Consider the following 12,741-nt stretch of genomic DNA (forward strand, 5'->3'; position numbering starts at 1 on the left):
GTTTTCCCAAGTAAATTAGATTATTTTCTTACCCCCTCAGTTGGTTGTATTATTCATTTTATATATTGTTAATCAGCTAGGTTTATTTACTATAATTTATATATTGTTTATTTTGGCTTCTGCCCCCTCCCATCTTGGTTGACATTTTATTAAATTTACCTACAGTAACATTCACTATTTATGGTGTACCATTGTGTGGGTTTTAATAAATATATAGGATCATGTATTCTCCAATGCAAACATGATACATGACAGTTCCATAAACCCAGTATTTCCTCCCTCCTTAATAAATTCATTTGTAATTAATCCCATGTCTCTCTTCCTATCACTCAGAATCATGCATTTAGTTTCCTTTTTGACTTTTCCAGAATGTAACATAAATTAAATCATGGATGTGTAGCTTTTCAGGTCTGACTTTTTTAAATTAGTAAAAGCACTTAAAATTAACTCATTATGTGAATCAATAGTTTATTCCTTTTTATTACTGAGAGTACTCCATCGTATATGTATATGTACCACAGTTTATCCATTCACCACTAGTAAACATGTGGGTTGTTTCTAGTTTTGTGGGATTATGCCATAGGGCTTACAATATATTTTTCTTCTTTTTTTTTTTTCTTTTCCTTTTTTGAATTTTGTGTATTTTTTTAATTGATCAATGTCTTTCAAATAATATCTTTCATTTCAGTTTAGTGAAAGTGTTCTATGACACTATATTCCCAATTCCTTCCTCATATGCATTGGTCTATTTTTTCATATATTTTGCTTTTACATCAACTATAACCACATAATATGTTGGTATTATTTTTACTTTAGTTAGTCACTTTACTTTTAGAGCAATTAAAAATAACAGAAAATGAAAGTAAATGACTTATTTTAACTTTATTGGATTTCCAGTACTGCTCATATATTTGTATAGATTCTATTTTCTTTCTGGTATCACACTCCTTCTGCCTGAAAAATTAACTTTAACATTTGCTGTAAGTTAGATGAGAAAAATTTCCTTGCTCTCCTAAACATATGTATAGGTGAGTCCCTGAGCTTTTTGGTAAAAGAGGGAAAGAAAAACAGAGTGGAAGAAGGAAAGAAAAAGACCTTATTTCAACCTAATCTTTCAGGAATTTAAAAAGTATGACCTATTTTATATGAAATATCTTTCCAGTGTTTGTCATAATAACATAAAAATATATGATATATTTGATTTCATATAGTTAATCCATGATACTTTACATATTATAGTTGTATCAGCTGCTCCCACAAATGTGTCATGTTTAAAACATGTCATATAAAATATGTATGGCATAATGCTCTGTGTATATAAAAATATACATAATATACATTGATCTGTGAAGATACAAAACTATTTACTAGGATTACTTTAAGCAAGTAAATGAGATTAAATGTTGAAAGGGAAGTTTTATTTACAACCTGTGTATTCCTTGTAGTCTACGTATTTTGTTTTACTATTAACATACATTTATTGTTTAAGTTTCTTTAAAGGCAGAAAAATCATATTTTCAAAATAAACCATGTCAAAAACACATCAAACTGATTTTCTCCAGTGTATAAGCAATGCTGCACTAAAACTGTATCATTCCTGAAATCTGATTGCTTGTAATGGACATTCTGTAGGTCTAGAAGCATTGAATATTATGGGCTCTGCTTCTCTTAGTTTGTATTATAGTTTTTAACTAACATAATCCTTCAGATTTGTTGTTAATCATTTCAAATCATCAACCCTTAAAGTATTATCTTATATTTACTGACTTAAACAAAATAATGATGGCACGGAAAAATACATTAGTCAGTTATTACTAGTGACTAAACATTAAAAATTGTATATATATTTCTTTAAAAATAAGGGAGCTACTATTCAGCATACTGTCCTTTTCCTGTTTTGTCTGTTTTTGCATTGCAGATTGCTAAAATTTGCTCCTGAATCCTTCTTGTCCATCTGGAACTATCTTTGAATACTGTATCATTTGCTGCGCCTCACTCAATGATTTAGTGGACTTATAAATCATTAGAAACAGTGATCTAGCTGATGATGCATCTGAGTAATACATCATCAGAAAAAGGTGCTTAGATGATATATTACTCCAAAGATGGCGCTGTGTAGAATAGAATCCAAGAACACTTCTAGTCACTGCATGGAGTGCTCACTTTGCAGAGAGCTTCATTTAAAAAACATAAACTATCTTTTAGCTAAAAAACCAAACAACAGACATTCACAAGAAATATATCATGTTTTCAAGGGAAAATTATCTCTTCATCAAGAAATATATTAACATAATATTTTAGAATTTTATTGAATATTAATTTTCTACATCTCCTAGTGATAATGTGTAAGACTGCAATATAAAGATACTTTTTATTATTTATGTTAATCATCATTTTGCATAATCTAAAATAGTACTAGAATGATGTGACTTTGGAGACACGTCTGCAATCACTAATAACTCCTGTGTGAACTGTGTAGTGTTTAAAATGGCATAATTTAAAAATAAGTTCTCAGGGATCTGTGGATTAAACTTGAGTTGTATATAGTTTGAGAGCCATAGTTTATCAATCCTTTAGTATTTAATTATAATCAAGTATTATACTAGACTATTGATTTTCTATTTGTGAAAAATAATTTGTGATTTTTCTCATACTAATTAATGGGTATGAGCCTAGACTCTAAAATTGAATAGACAGTTTTGTTCTGATTTTATTTTTTAAGTAGAAAGAAGCAATCTGACAAGTGAAATAAGAACCCTAATACACTTCTAATAATAATGTAGAGTAATACAATCATAATCTTAAATGAAAGCCTTACTCTATGATGTAAAAGTAAATTTCTTATGTGTTTTGCAAATATTTCCCCTCTGATGATTCTGATGTACACTTAGGTTCTTTAGTTATGTTCTCAAGCAGCCCGGTGCCTTGGATTTCAGAAAAAAAAAAAAACAAAAACACAAACAAAACCTGACCTTTGAACCCAAAGAAGGAATTTTTTTTTTTCCTCCAACATCCCATGTTCCCATCCTTCCCAGTCCAACTCATCTAATTTCTGCCCTAAGCCAATGGGAAGAAAATATATCCATTTTTTTCAGGATAAATCTTACCTTCTACTCAAAAAGAAATGTCTTACCTCTTGATCCATCGTGGATAACTGTAACAACTAGAGAGTGCAATTCTCAAGAGTATGAGTGTGCAATGTGAAATCACATCTTGTGTACATACACAGTCATGGTCCCATGCCCTTGGCAGTTACTTGTCCCATGTAAGGGGAAGAGAAGATTAGCATGACCCACTCTTGCTGCCATGGTAGTCCCCATCACAATCTCCTATCCACACATATCTCATCCCTTAAGAGTAAGTAAAAAATTTCAGGCACAGGACAGCTCAAATCCAGATTAACAACAAATAACATGGAATATTTGTTTTATATTATCTGAAGAGTCTTAATTATGTGATAAATGTTCACATGTTTTCATTACCAAGCAGAACTTTTAAAATACTCATTTACAAATTCTTCATTTGGTTTACTTTCAAATGCTCAAATCCTTTCCAAGGGTAATAGAGGGTATTTACTTAAATCGGCTTGATTAAATGGCCTGATAAAGTGATTCTCCCCGTATAAAAAAGCTGTTAGCTTGAAAGGGTAAATTCCAATCTTCTTTTTAGATGGTAGAAAATGCTTATGACTTTGAAGTTGGCAGTTTTTCCCGCCAGGCTCCACAGGATGTCTCATTATACAAGCTTCAGGAAAGAAATTTAGACCTTTTTTTTTTTTTTTTTTTTTTAAAGCCTAGAATGCTTTTTACATACAGGCACAATAATTCCTCTTTGAAGAATTCTAAACAAATAATCCTAAATACAGGAAAAGCTACCCTCAAATATATCCACTGAAATCTTTTTTTTTTGTATATGTATATTTTTCTTGAAGTATAGTCTTGACAGTAATGAAATAAAGGAACAATCTAAGTGTCCAAGAATAGGGGACTAAAGGTGTAGCCCACAGAATGTCTTTCCAATTAATGTTTTTCTCAGCAGAATGTTTCCTGGTTTTCAATATCAAAATTTTGTATAACATGCTTTATTTTAACATTTTCAGTATTATTTATAGAGGAAAATTTTAAATTTGTATCTCCAAAACACAATACAGTGTTTTTAATGAAACAGTATTTGGGGTAAATCTTGCTTCTTTCCAAATTCTTCAGTATCATGGTTACATGTTTTGAAAAGCATGCTGAGTGCAACAGAGGGCAGATATCTCTTGGATATGGCTGGTCACAGAGGGGCATTTAAGGGCTGCATCCACTGTGCCGCCATTATGAACTTTTCTTTCATGGATGACTTGATACTGCTTTAGCATTGGACAAAGAAGCTTATGACTGTAATTCACATGTTGATGTCTTCTTCAGATGTCTTTATTTTTAAGGAAAGAAATGCTGCAGCTATTGCTAAGCCCTTACTCCTCCCTCACACTTTGCCCCTCATTTCTTTCCCAGATGTAATGAATATCATGAAGCTGGTATGTATCATTCTTATGCATATATAATTATATCTTGCACACATATAATCACGTAGTATTTTTGTGTCTCTTAAAAGTTCAAAAAATATGTCTTTTGTAACTGGCTATTTTCACTCAATTTGAAGTTTTTGTAGTATCTACATGTTGTTAACATATAAGCCTAGTTCATTCATTTTTAACTAATATATTACATTCTATTGTGAGGATAAACCATTCCGTTATATATGAATGGTTCACTTTTTTCAATTTTTCAATATTTTAAAACATTGTGTATTACAATAAATATCTTTGTACATCTCACCTTCTGTAATACATACTCATTGGTAGAGTTACTGGGTTTTAGAAAATAGCACAACATTAACTTGACTAATTATTGAAAATTGTTTTCCAAAAGTGGATGTACTGATAAATTCTTCCACCAGCAATGTACGAAATCCTGTTCCCATAAAGCCTGGACAGCACATGGTATTATCAGTGGTTTAAACTCATTTTAACCTAATGTGTGTGAAATGTATCAGGAATGAAACAGGTTAACAGGAAAGAAACTTTCAGACCATAGTCACCCTATTCCAGATTAGGGGATATAAACTCCACTTCTGCTGAGCTATAATGAACTACCCCCATCCTCTCGCTAGTTTGGAGTGAGAGAAGACCAAGTAGGGAGCCAAGACTTTCATTTGTTGTGGGTGATAATGAGCCTCTCACCCTGTGGAACCAGTGGAGACCACAAAGGTTGCTGAGAGTTCCACCTCCACCCAGAAGTAACAGGGCACCATTCTTTTTCCCCTTTCTGCCAGAAAAGTGTCAGAGGTAGGCAACTAAAACAGAAGGTTTAATAAGATTCAGAGTGTCATAACATAATACTCTGAAAAATCAAAGTTTTGGTGGAAAATCACTTGTTATACAAAGAACCTGGAAGAACTCAAAGAGAATGGAAAAGGACAGTCAATAGATGTCAACACTGGGAGACAGAAGTGTTAGCATTATTTGACAATCATTTAAACCTGCTGTCATTAAAAAAAATTTTTCAATGAACAATTAGGAACATACTTTAAACAAATCTGACTAATAGAAAGTCCTCCCCTATGTTACAGTGACAAATACTTAATTATATCTGAAGGTTTTACAGGTTTCTAAAAAACCTTACATTTTAATACCTCTAGAGTTTATTTTCATAAAAGGTGGAGATACCAAGTGATACTTTTTTTCATGAGAGCTAGGCAAAAAGTTACTTGCTTCCTGAACAGTTTGTAAGATCAGATATCCTTTCCTAAATTATTGAAAACAGCGAGGTCTGTTTCTGCATTTGATTCCTCTATTGTAGGTTTGTAATGCTGTACTATCATATTTTTTAAATTGTATTTTCAAAACTTTTCTACACATGTATGTTTAGATACCTGGTGATATTTTCCTTCTGTTTTCTCTCCCCAAAAAAGCCCTAGTTTTCAAATTTTCTTTACCATTCTTGTTTGCTCATTATGTGTTTTAAGAAGGCTAGATGAACATTATAACATGAATTTAACAAATTGTAATTTTATATGTATAGAAAAGTTTATATAGCATACATAAGTATGAGAATTAATTGTTCACCTAAGAGAAATTGATTTCTGAAAATCTCATGAATCCTGATCATTCAGGGCAAGAGATGATTCTTTGATAAATTTTTGAAAAACTTCTATGTATTCAGAATGTTCATTTTACTTAGGTAATTCCAGAAATTTAAATCTTGTGCAGAAAAATGACCATTTTACTAATTTTTAAGTTTATCTTGGTAAAGTTTTATATGGTACCTTCTAAAATTATTCATGCACACTTTTTTCTCAGTTTTATTTCAAATTTTTAAAATGAATTTTTGCTCTTTGAATTAATTATATTTATGAAGGCTTTGATTAAGTTGTTGAATTTTTCAAAAGAATTAATTTGTGCTCCATTTATCAAATGAATTTCTATGAGTTACTCAGTTGGATTTGTTTTCTAATTTTAATATTTAATATTTTACTCATAATTTATAAATGAATAGTTTATATACACTGTATATGCAATATGCAGTATAAATATGTAAAATATATAATTGTATTTCATTTCTGATTTACTAAATAATGTACCTAGTTTTTATTAAAATAAATATTTCACTTATAAATTAAATATTTACTTGTTTTATATATATATACTAAACACTTTCTCAAATTTTAATATTCAGTAATCTAATTTATAAAATTGGATAAAGACCAGGGACTGACCTTCTGAGTGTAATTTGGATAAATATCCTAGCTTTGGTGCTACAAATTTAGTACATATCCAAGGATTTTGATGTGTTTTTGGAGTGCATGACTTTCTCTTTGACACTGTAGTTACTTGAGAATTTCTCTTAACATTCAGCCAGTGTGATTTTGTTTGTTTACTTCTCTTATTAATTTCTTCTTTCTTTTTTTTAATTGAGGTATAGACAGTTTTTTAGAATGTGCCAATTTCTTGTGTACAGCATAATATTTCAGTCATACATATACATACATATATTCATTTTCATATTCTTTTTCATTATAGGTTACTAGAAGATATTGAATATAGTTCCTTGTGCTATACAGTAGAAACTTGTTGTTTATTTATTTTATATATAGTAGTTAGTATTTGCAAATCTCAAACTCCAAATTTATCCCTTCTCACCCCTTTTTCCCCCCATCTTATTAATTTCTAACACTGATACTTTATTGTCTGGGAATGACTACTTTTTTTAATAATTGGTGGTGGTTTTCCTAGTATCATAGTATATTATCATATTTTTAAAAAAATTCCAAGACTACTTCACATGTTAAATGTTCTGCATATGTTTATGTGTAAATATATGTAGACAGATACACAAAGATACAATTTTAATATATGAAAGAATAACATAAGTTATATTTTTGTGCTGTATTCATTTTAATTGCTAAAATGATAAGCTTGTAGAAAATAAATTATGGAAACTATAAATTAAAGGCTACAAACTTATTGAGAACTTGTTCAGTGTGAAGGGGGCATTTTATTAATATTCCTATTTATTATTGTAAGAAACTGGAGTCACATTTTAAGGATTATTAGTATTGGGAATTGTTTTCTGATGAAAATCGACATTAGTAATGGTACCAATACAGAACATGAGGGAAATGAATTTCTCCTTTTAGTTAAGTGCATTATATAAGCCATTTAAATTAATTTTTAAAAAGAAATTTATTTGTGTGGTTCCAATGCACAGGAATAAATATAATTTCTCCTACTGAAATGTAGGATTTCCTTTTGTTTGGCAGAGGTGTCCTATCACTTAATTTTTTTTCCCCCAAATGCAGTAGTTTGACTATTTCCCAGAAGGACATTTCCCTTAATTTCCTTCTGGATTATCTGGCTCTCTGGGTTTAAATTTAAAGTTTAAAAGAACCATTTGATTTTAATAACTTTTATGTGTAGTGCTCCAGTGAATTTGGGCTTTAGCACATAGAACTACTTTTCCATAAGGTGATTCTAGTAAATCCCTGTGTGTAAAAGCAAGATAAACACACATCACTGAGTTTGTTATTGCAATTAAATTACTGAATTTTTACATTTGAATATGTTTTGAGTGTTGAAAAGCATGAAGAGCCTGTTTTCTCATGTTGGTCATGGACACTTTTCTGACACTTAATAACTTGAAATAAGCCTGCCAATATTTTTAAATGTCTGAGAATATGAAAATGCTACATACTTAATGTAGGGAAAACAAATTCAGTAAACCACAGTTACTTAGTAGCAACGATGATAAACTCTTCCACAGAAGTCTAAATTCTCATTTAGTATACTCTAGTTTTTATTTTCCTATTAAAATACTTACTTTCTCACACATTTCTTTTTGTAATGTTTCACTTATTTTGCTCAAACCAAAGTGCTAGATTTGTTCTCTCTAGGATCCTTTTGCTAATGTTCATTTGTGCATATTACTGACAGTGAGCTATGTGCACTGATGCAGGTACTCTTGATGAAGATTTTAGCATCAAGTAGGTACTTAAGTTAATTAATTGCTTCATGTATGTAGTCATTCATTGATTCAGTAGGTCATTCACTTATCCAGAAATTCACTTACATGGTTATTCAAAAATATGTGTTCATTTGATCAAACACTGTCATGTTGACCTTGAAGAAATTGTTAAGCCCAATTTGCCCCTTAGAGTAACCATAAATAGACAGTGAAACTTCCAAGTTGATGATGCACTTAGCATTATTGAAGGCATCTTCCTCAAAATGTACGTAGGGCCTCCCCTACAATCAATACTTTGTATGAAGCCAGACGCTTCACTGACTACTCTTACTGAAATTTTCTGAGAATGTGGTAAGAGAGAGAAAGAGAAAAGAGGATATGTAGTAGGTACTTGTTATTAGTCACATTAAAGTTATGAGTAGGTATGTAAGCAGTAAATTCTCAGTTGACCTTAGAATTCTATTCTTTGAGTGATAGATTAAACTGAGGAAAATACTAAGAACAAATTTCATGTTATTGTTTTTTACTGGGGGGAAGATATTAATGAAAATACTGTTTAAAAATATTTAAGGATAATAATTTTACAAGAAAAAAATTGGAAGAGAGATATTTAGAGTTACAATTTCTGTTAGGTAGGTACTGTGCTAAATAACCCCTCAGAAGGGTTGTATGTGGTACACACAGGTACATTATGCATTATGTTATATGCATTAAGAAAAATTAAGCTACACACCATAGTACATACAGCTAGTGTGGGATTGTGTTGGTCTCAAAATGTGTGCCATTTTTGCTGATAGAGAATTAATTCTATTCTTCTTTTTTTAAACTTAATTCCAGCGATAGTTTAAATCTCTAATGCAAATAATTTAAGTGCTAACAAAACTATATTTCTTAAAAAGACAAAACTAGCTCCTGTCTATTTTGATAAGTAAATTCTCCCTTCTGATTGCTAAGTCTGTTGTTATTCTTACATTTAATGTAGAGTTGGGTTAAGAATGATTTTGCATTGCACTAACAGATGGTACAAGTTTTTAACATACTTCATGAGAGTTAAGCTGTTTTTTGTTGTCATATTATAATCCTAAATAGATCCCATTGCTTTTCTCCTCTGGCCTTTAAGTTAAATATTCACATGGTCTCTTCTCTATGAGAGAGCCTGCAGAAGGCACTGTGCTTTGCCTTTGAGGAATGTAAAGGTCCCTGCAGTTGTTGATGTCAATGCCTTAATGGAGGGACAAAGAACTGTGGGCAAAGAAGAGTAATTCTAACTTGGTTGATAATATGGTCTTTTTGTTTGTTTGTTTTAAGAAAGGTGGCTTTAAATTTTGAAAAGATAGACTTTGGAGAGGCAAATATCGGTTAATTAATACGTATCTAATTACTACTATAATTTAGATTGTATTGAAGATACCAGTCTACATAACTGAAAAAAAGTACCAGATTCGTAATTCTTGGGCACCTTATTTGGGAATGATTTGGATGGGAAAAAAGTAGACTCCTATTTGCTTTAGCTTTAAGAAAATATACTAGGAATCTCACAAAACTTAAAAATTCAGGAAGTACCACATGGTCCTAGAGACTAGAATCAGAAACTGGAAAAAATGAAAACAAATGCTACTTAGTGTCTCTTATTTTCTAGGGCCTCAAATTCATTGCCTTTTTCCTCCCTCCAGAACTGATTCAAATTTTTATTCCCTTTCTTTCTAAAAACCATCCTTCTCTGGGGACCTCCAGCTCAATACTGATAAACTAGCATCTGCTTTCCAAATCCTAATTTCAAGCAGGAAAATATGATGAAAACAGTTTAGATCAGGGAACCATCTTTAGCAAACTATCTATTAGCCATGACTGAGAGCAAGGTCACGTCATCTAGGGCTGTCCTTTCCTGGCCCTGGGTGGTGAAAATTCTCTGTAAAAGGGTCATAAAGGATGGTAGTATCAATAAAAAAAAATGTTAAAAAAAAAAAAAAGGATGCTAGTCACGGGATCACTAGAATCAGAAAATGTAATCATTTTGTTCTGACCTGTCTAAATTGGATAATCTGATTTATATTGTGATTTAGTTTGCATGCCACCTAAAATACACTTGCTCGTGAAATTAATTTTTAAAACAATAATAGCACCTGCTGAATTTGATGAACATTTCTGAGTTTCTAAGATAATCAAAGCTGGGTCTTTGAAAGGAGAAATGGTTTCATTGGGTGTGCAAGTTAAACAAAAAATGTTACAAAATAGCCTAAGGGTACAAAATATCAGTGAATCTGTTGTGCTAATTCAAAACATAGTGGCAACAGTTGAAGATAAACTGATGTTTGGAAATTTTCTCATATAAGCTCTCAGCTACTATAGGACTTGCCATAAATCAATATGGTTATATACCTAGTGTCTTTCTCTTCTACTGCAGTACATACTGAAATCATTAGTGATCTTGTGTGTAATTTTCACTCGTCTAAAACAAAAACAAGTAAGACAAGCTTTGGTTTTCTAAGTTACAACCTAAACACAAGAGGTCCTCACATGGGTGGCATGTCTGGATAATCAGTCCACCTTCGACCTCCTGCAGTTTAAATCTTGTGAGTCAGAATTTAAAATGTGGTCATTGGTGTCCTCCTTTGTAGTTCAAGACCACTCAGACCTTTGAGTTACATACATAGAGGCTTAGGATCGATTTCTCATTTACTAGGCCTTTTCTTTTACAAGTTGAAATGATTCTATTCACTGCTGACTGTGTAACTCTGTTCCTTACCCTGTATATCAAGGCTTGGGCATCCTCACAACCATTTATCTAGCAGAGGTAACGAAATTGCTTAGTTCTTAGTAAAAAATAAGAGTAGCAGCTGGAAACTTACCGTTAGTCTAAGTAGTTTTATTTAATTTTAAGGCCCTAACCTGCCTTAGTCAAGGATAATTTGTTTGCAAAGATCTGAAACCCACTGAGAGAAACTCAATAAAAAGAGGAAGAGGGTTATTATGTACATATAGGAAAGTCTCAAAGAAATCGAAACAAAGGAAACATAGCTTGCTAGCCTTTGTAGCAATTGAATCTCTCTCCCTTGGTCTCTCTCCCTTTCCCATTCCCTGCTTCCCTGCTTCCCTCTCACTTTTCCTTCCTTCCAGCATCCCTGCTCCTCCATTTTCTCTGCTCTTTTCTTTTGCTTTCACATTCAGGCTCCTCTTACCTGTTTGTAGACACTTCATCACAACCAGCCTGAAGTGATGAGCTGAGTCTCCGTGATTAAGTGGTATTTCAGGTCAACACCACGCAGCTAACTGATTTATTTTCAGACCTTGTTCTAAATTTTGAAAAGGTAATCTAATTAACTCAACTAGGGTCAGGAGTCCATAGCTGGTTAACCCTGACTGGGCATTAATGTAGGGTTAGTATGGAGGATTCCTATTCTAGGGCCTTACACAAGTGAGATCCTCTAGGAAGGTCTGGCATGGTGGGAGATCATTTGCATTTCCAACATGTATCCCTTGCAGTTCTGAATTAGGATTTGATGAATTATTAAGTATTAAGTATTTGCCATATTTTAAGCTTTATTGTATTTATTTAAAATTATTTTCACAACACCCCTATGATAATTGAATTACTTGCAACTATTGAAAGAAAAATGAGAGCAATTTTAAATGAATTCTTTGAGGGGGACATGATTACAGCAGGCAATAGAGAGCAGTGGGGAGAAACACAGCTTCAGTTAAACTGTTTCTTGATTTTTTTTTTTTTTTTTTTGGACAGACTCTAAAAATGTTGCCCAAGTGTTCTTTCTCTTTCCTTTGATTCTGGTTATATGCCATGTCAAGAGACATCAATTATTTATTTCTTCTTTAGTATTTTTTTCAAATTTTTTCAGTATTTTTCAAAGATACCTGTATTCATTTGATGTTTTCTGACATAGTGGGTATTTCTTTCTTACCTTGATAGGTGGCATACTTTTTACTTGTTAAATAGTTTTGAAGTGTGTGTGTGTATATATATATATATATATAAATCTTCTGTGAATATATAATGTTTGATTGGTTTAGTGGGCAAGTAATGGCAGTGAAGGCTGCATCTACCTTGTTTTCGTGCCTCTCCTTATGAATATTTACAGGAAATCTTTCACTTCGCATTTAATAAAGATATCAGCAGGATTAGAAACAAAACAAAGAATAATGACATAGACTTTGAGGTTGGATGAGCATCTACATATTACAGCCCTGTCTCATTTTATTGTGCTTCCTTTTACTGCACTTC

General features: G+C 31.9%; 1 long non-coding RNA gene across 1 annotated transcript in view; it reads right to left on the reverse strand.

Annotated features, from left to right (window-relative positions):
- The window catches only part of LOC135321692 (uncharacterized), a 62,333-nt gene extending 50,589 nt beyond the window's left edge, over window positions 1–11,744 (reverse strand). The window contains exon 1 of the long non-coding RNA XR_010381675.1: window positions 11,684–11,744. This is a non-coding gene — a long non-coding RNA (uncharacterized LOC135321692). The remainder of the gene's footprint in view (window positions 1–11,683) is intronic.
- Between the last annotated feature and the right edge of the window lie 997 nt (window positions 11,745–12,741).

Source organism: Camelus dromedarius, chromosome 7 (assembly GCF_036321535.1).
Source record: "Camelus dromedarius isolate mCamDro1 chromosome 7, mCamDro1.pat, whole genome shotgun sequence".
NCBI classification, from domain to species: domain Eukaryota; kingdom Metazoa; phylum Chordata; class Mammalia; order Artiodactyla; family Camelidae; genus Camelus; species Camelus dromedarius.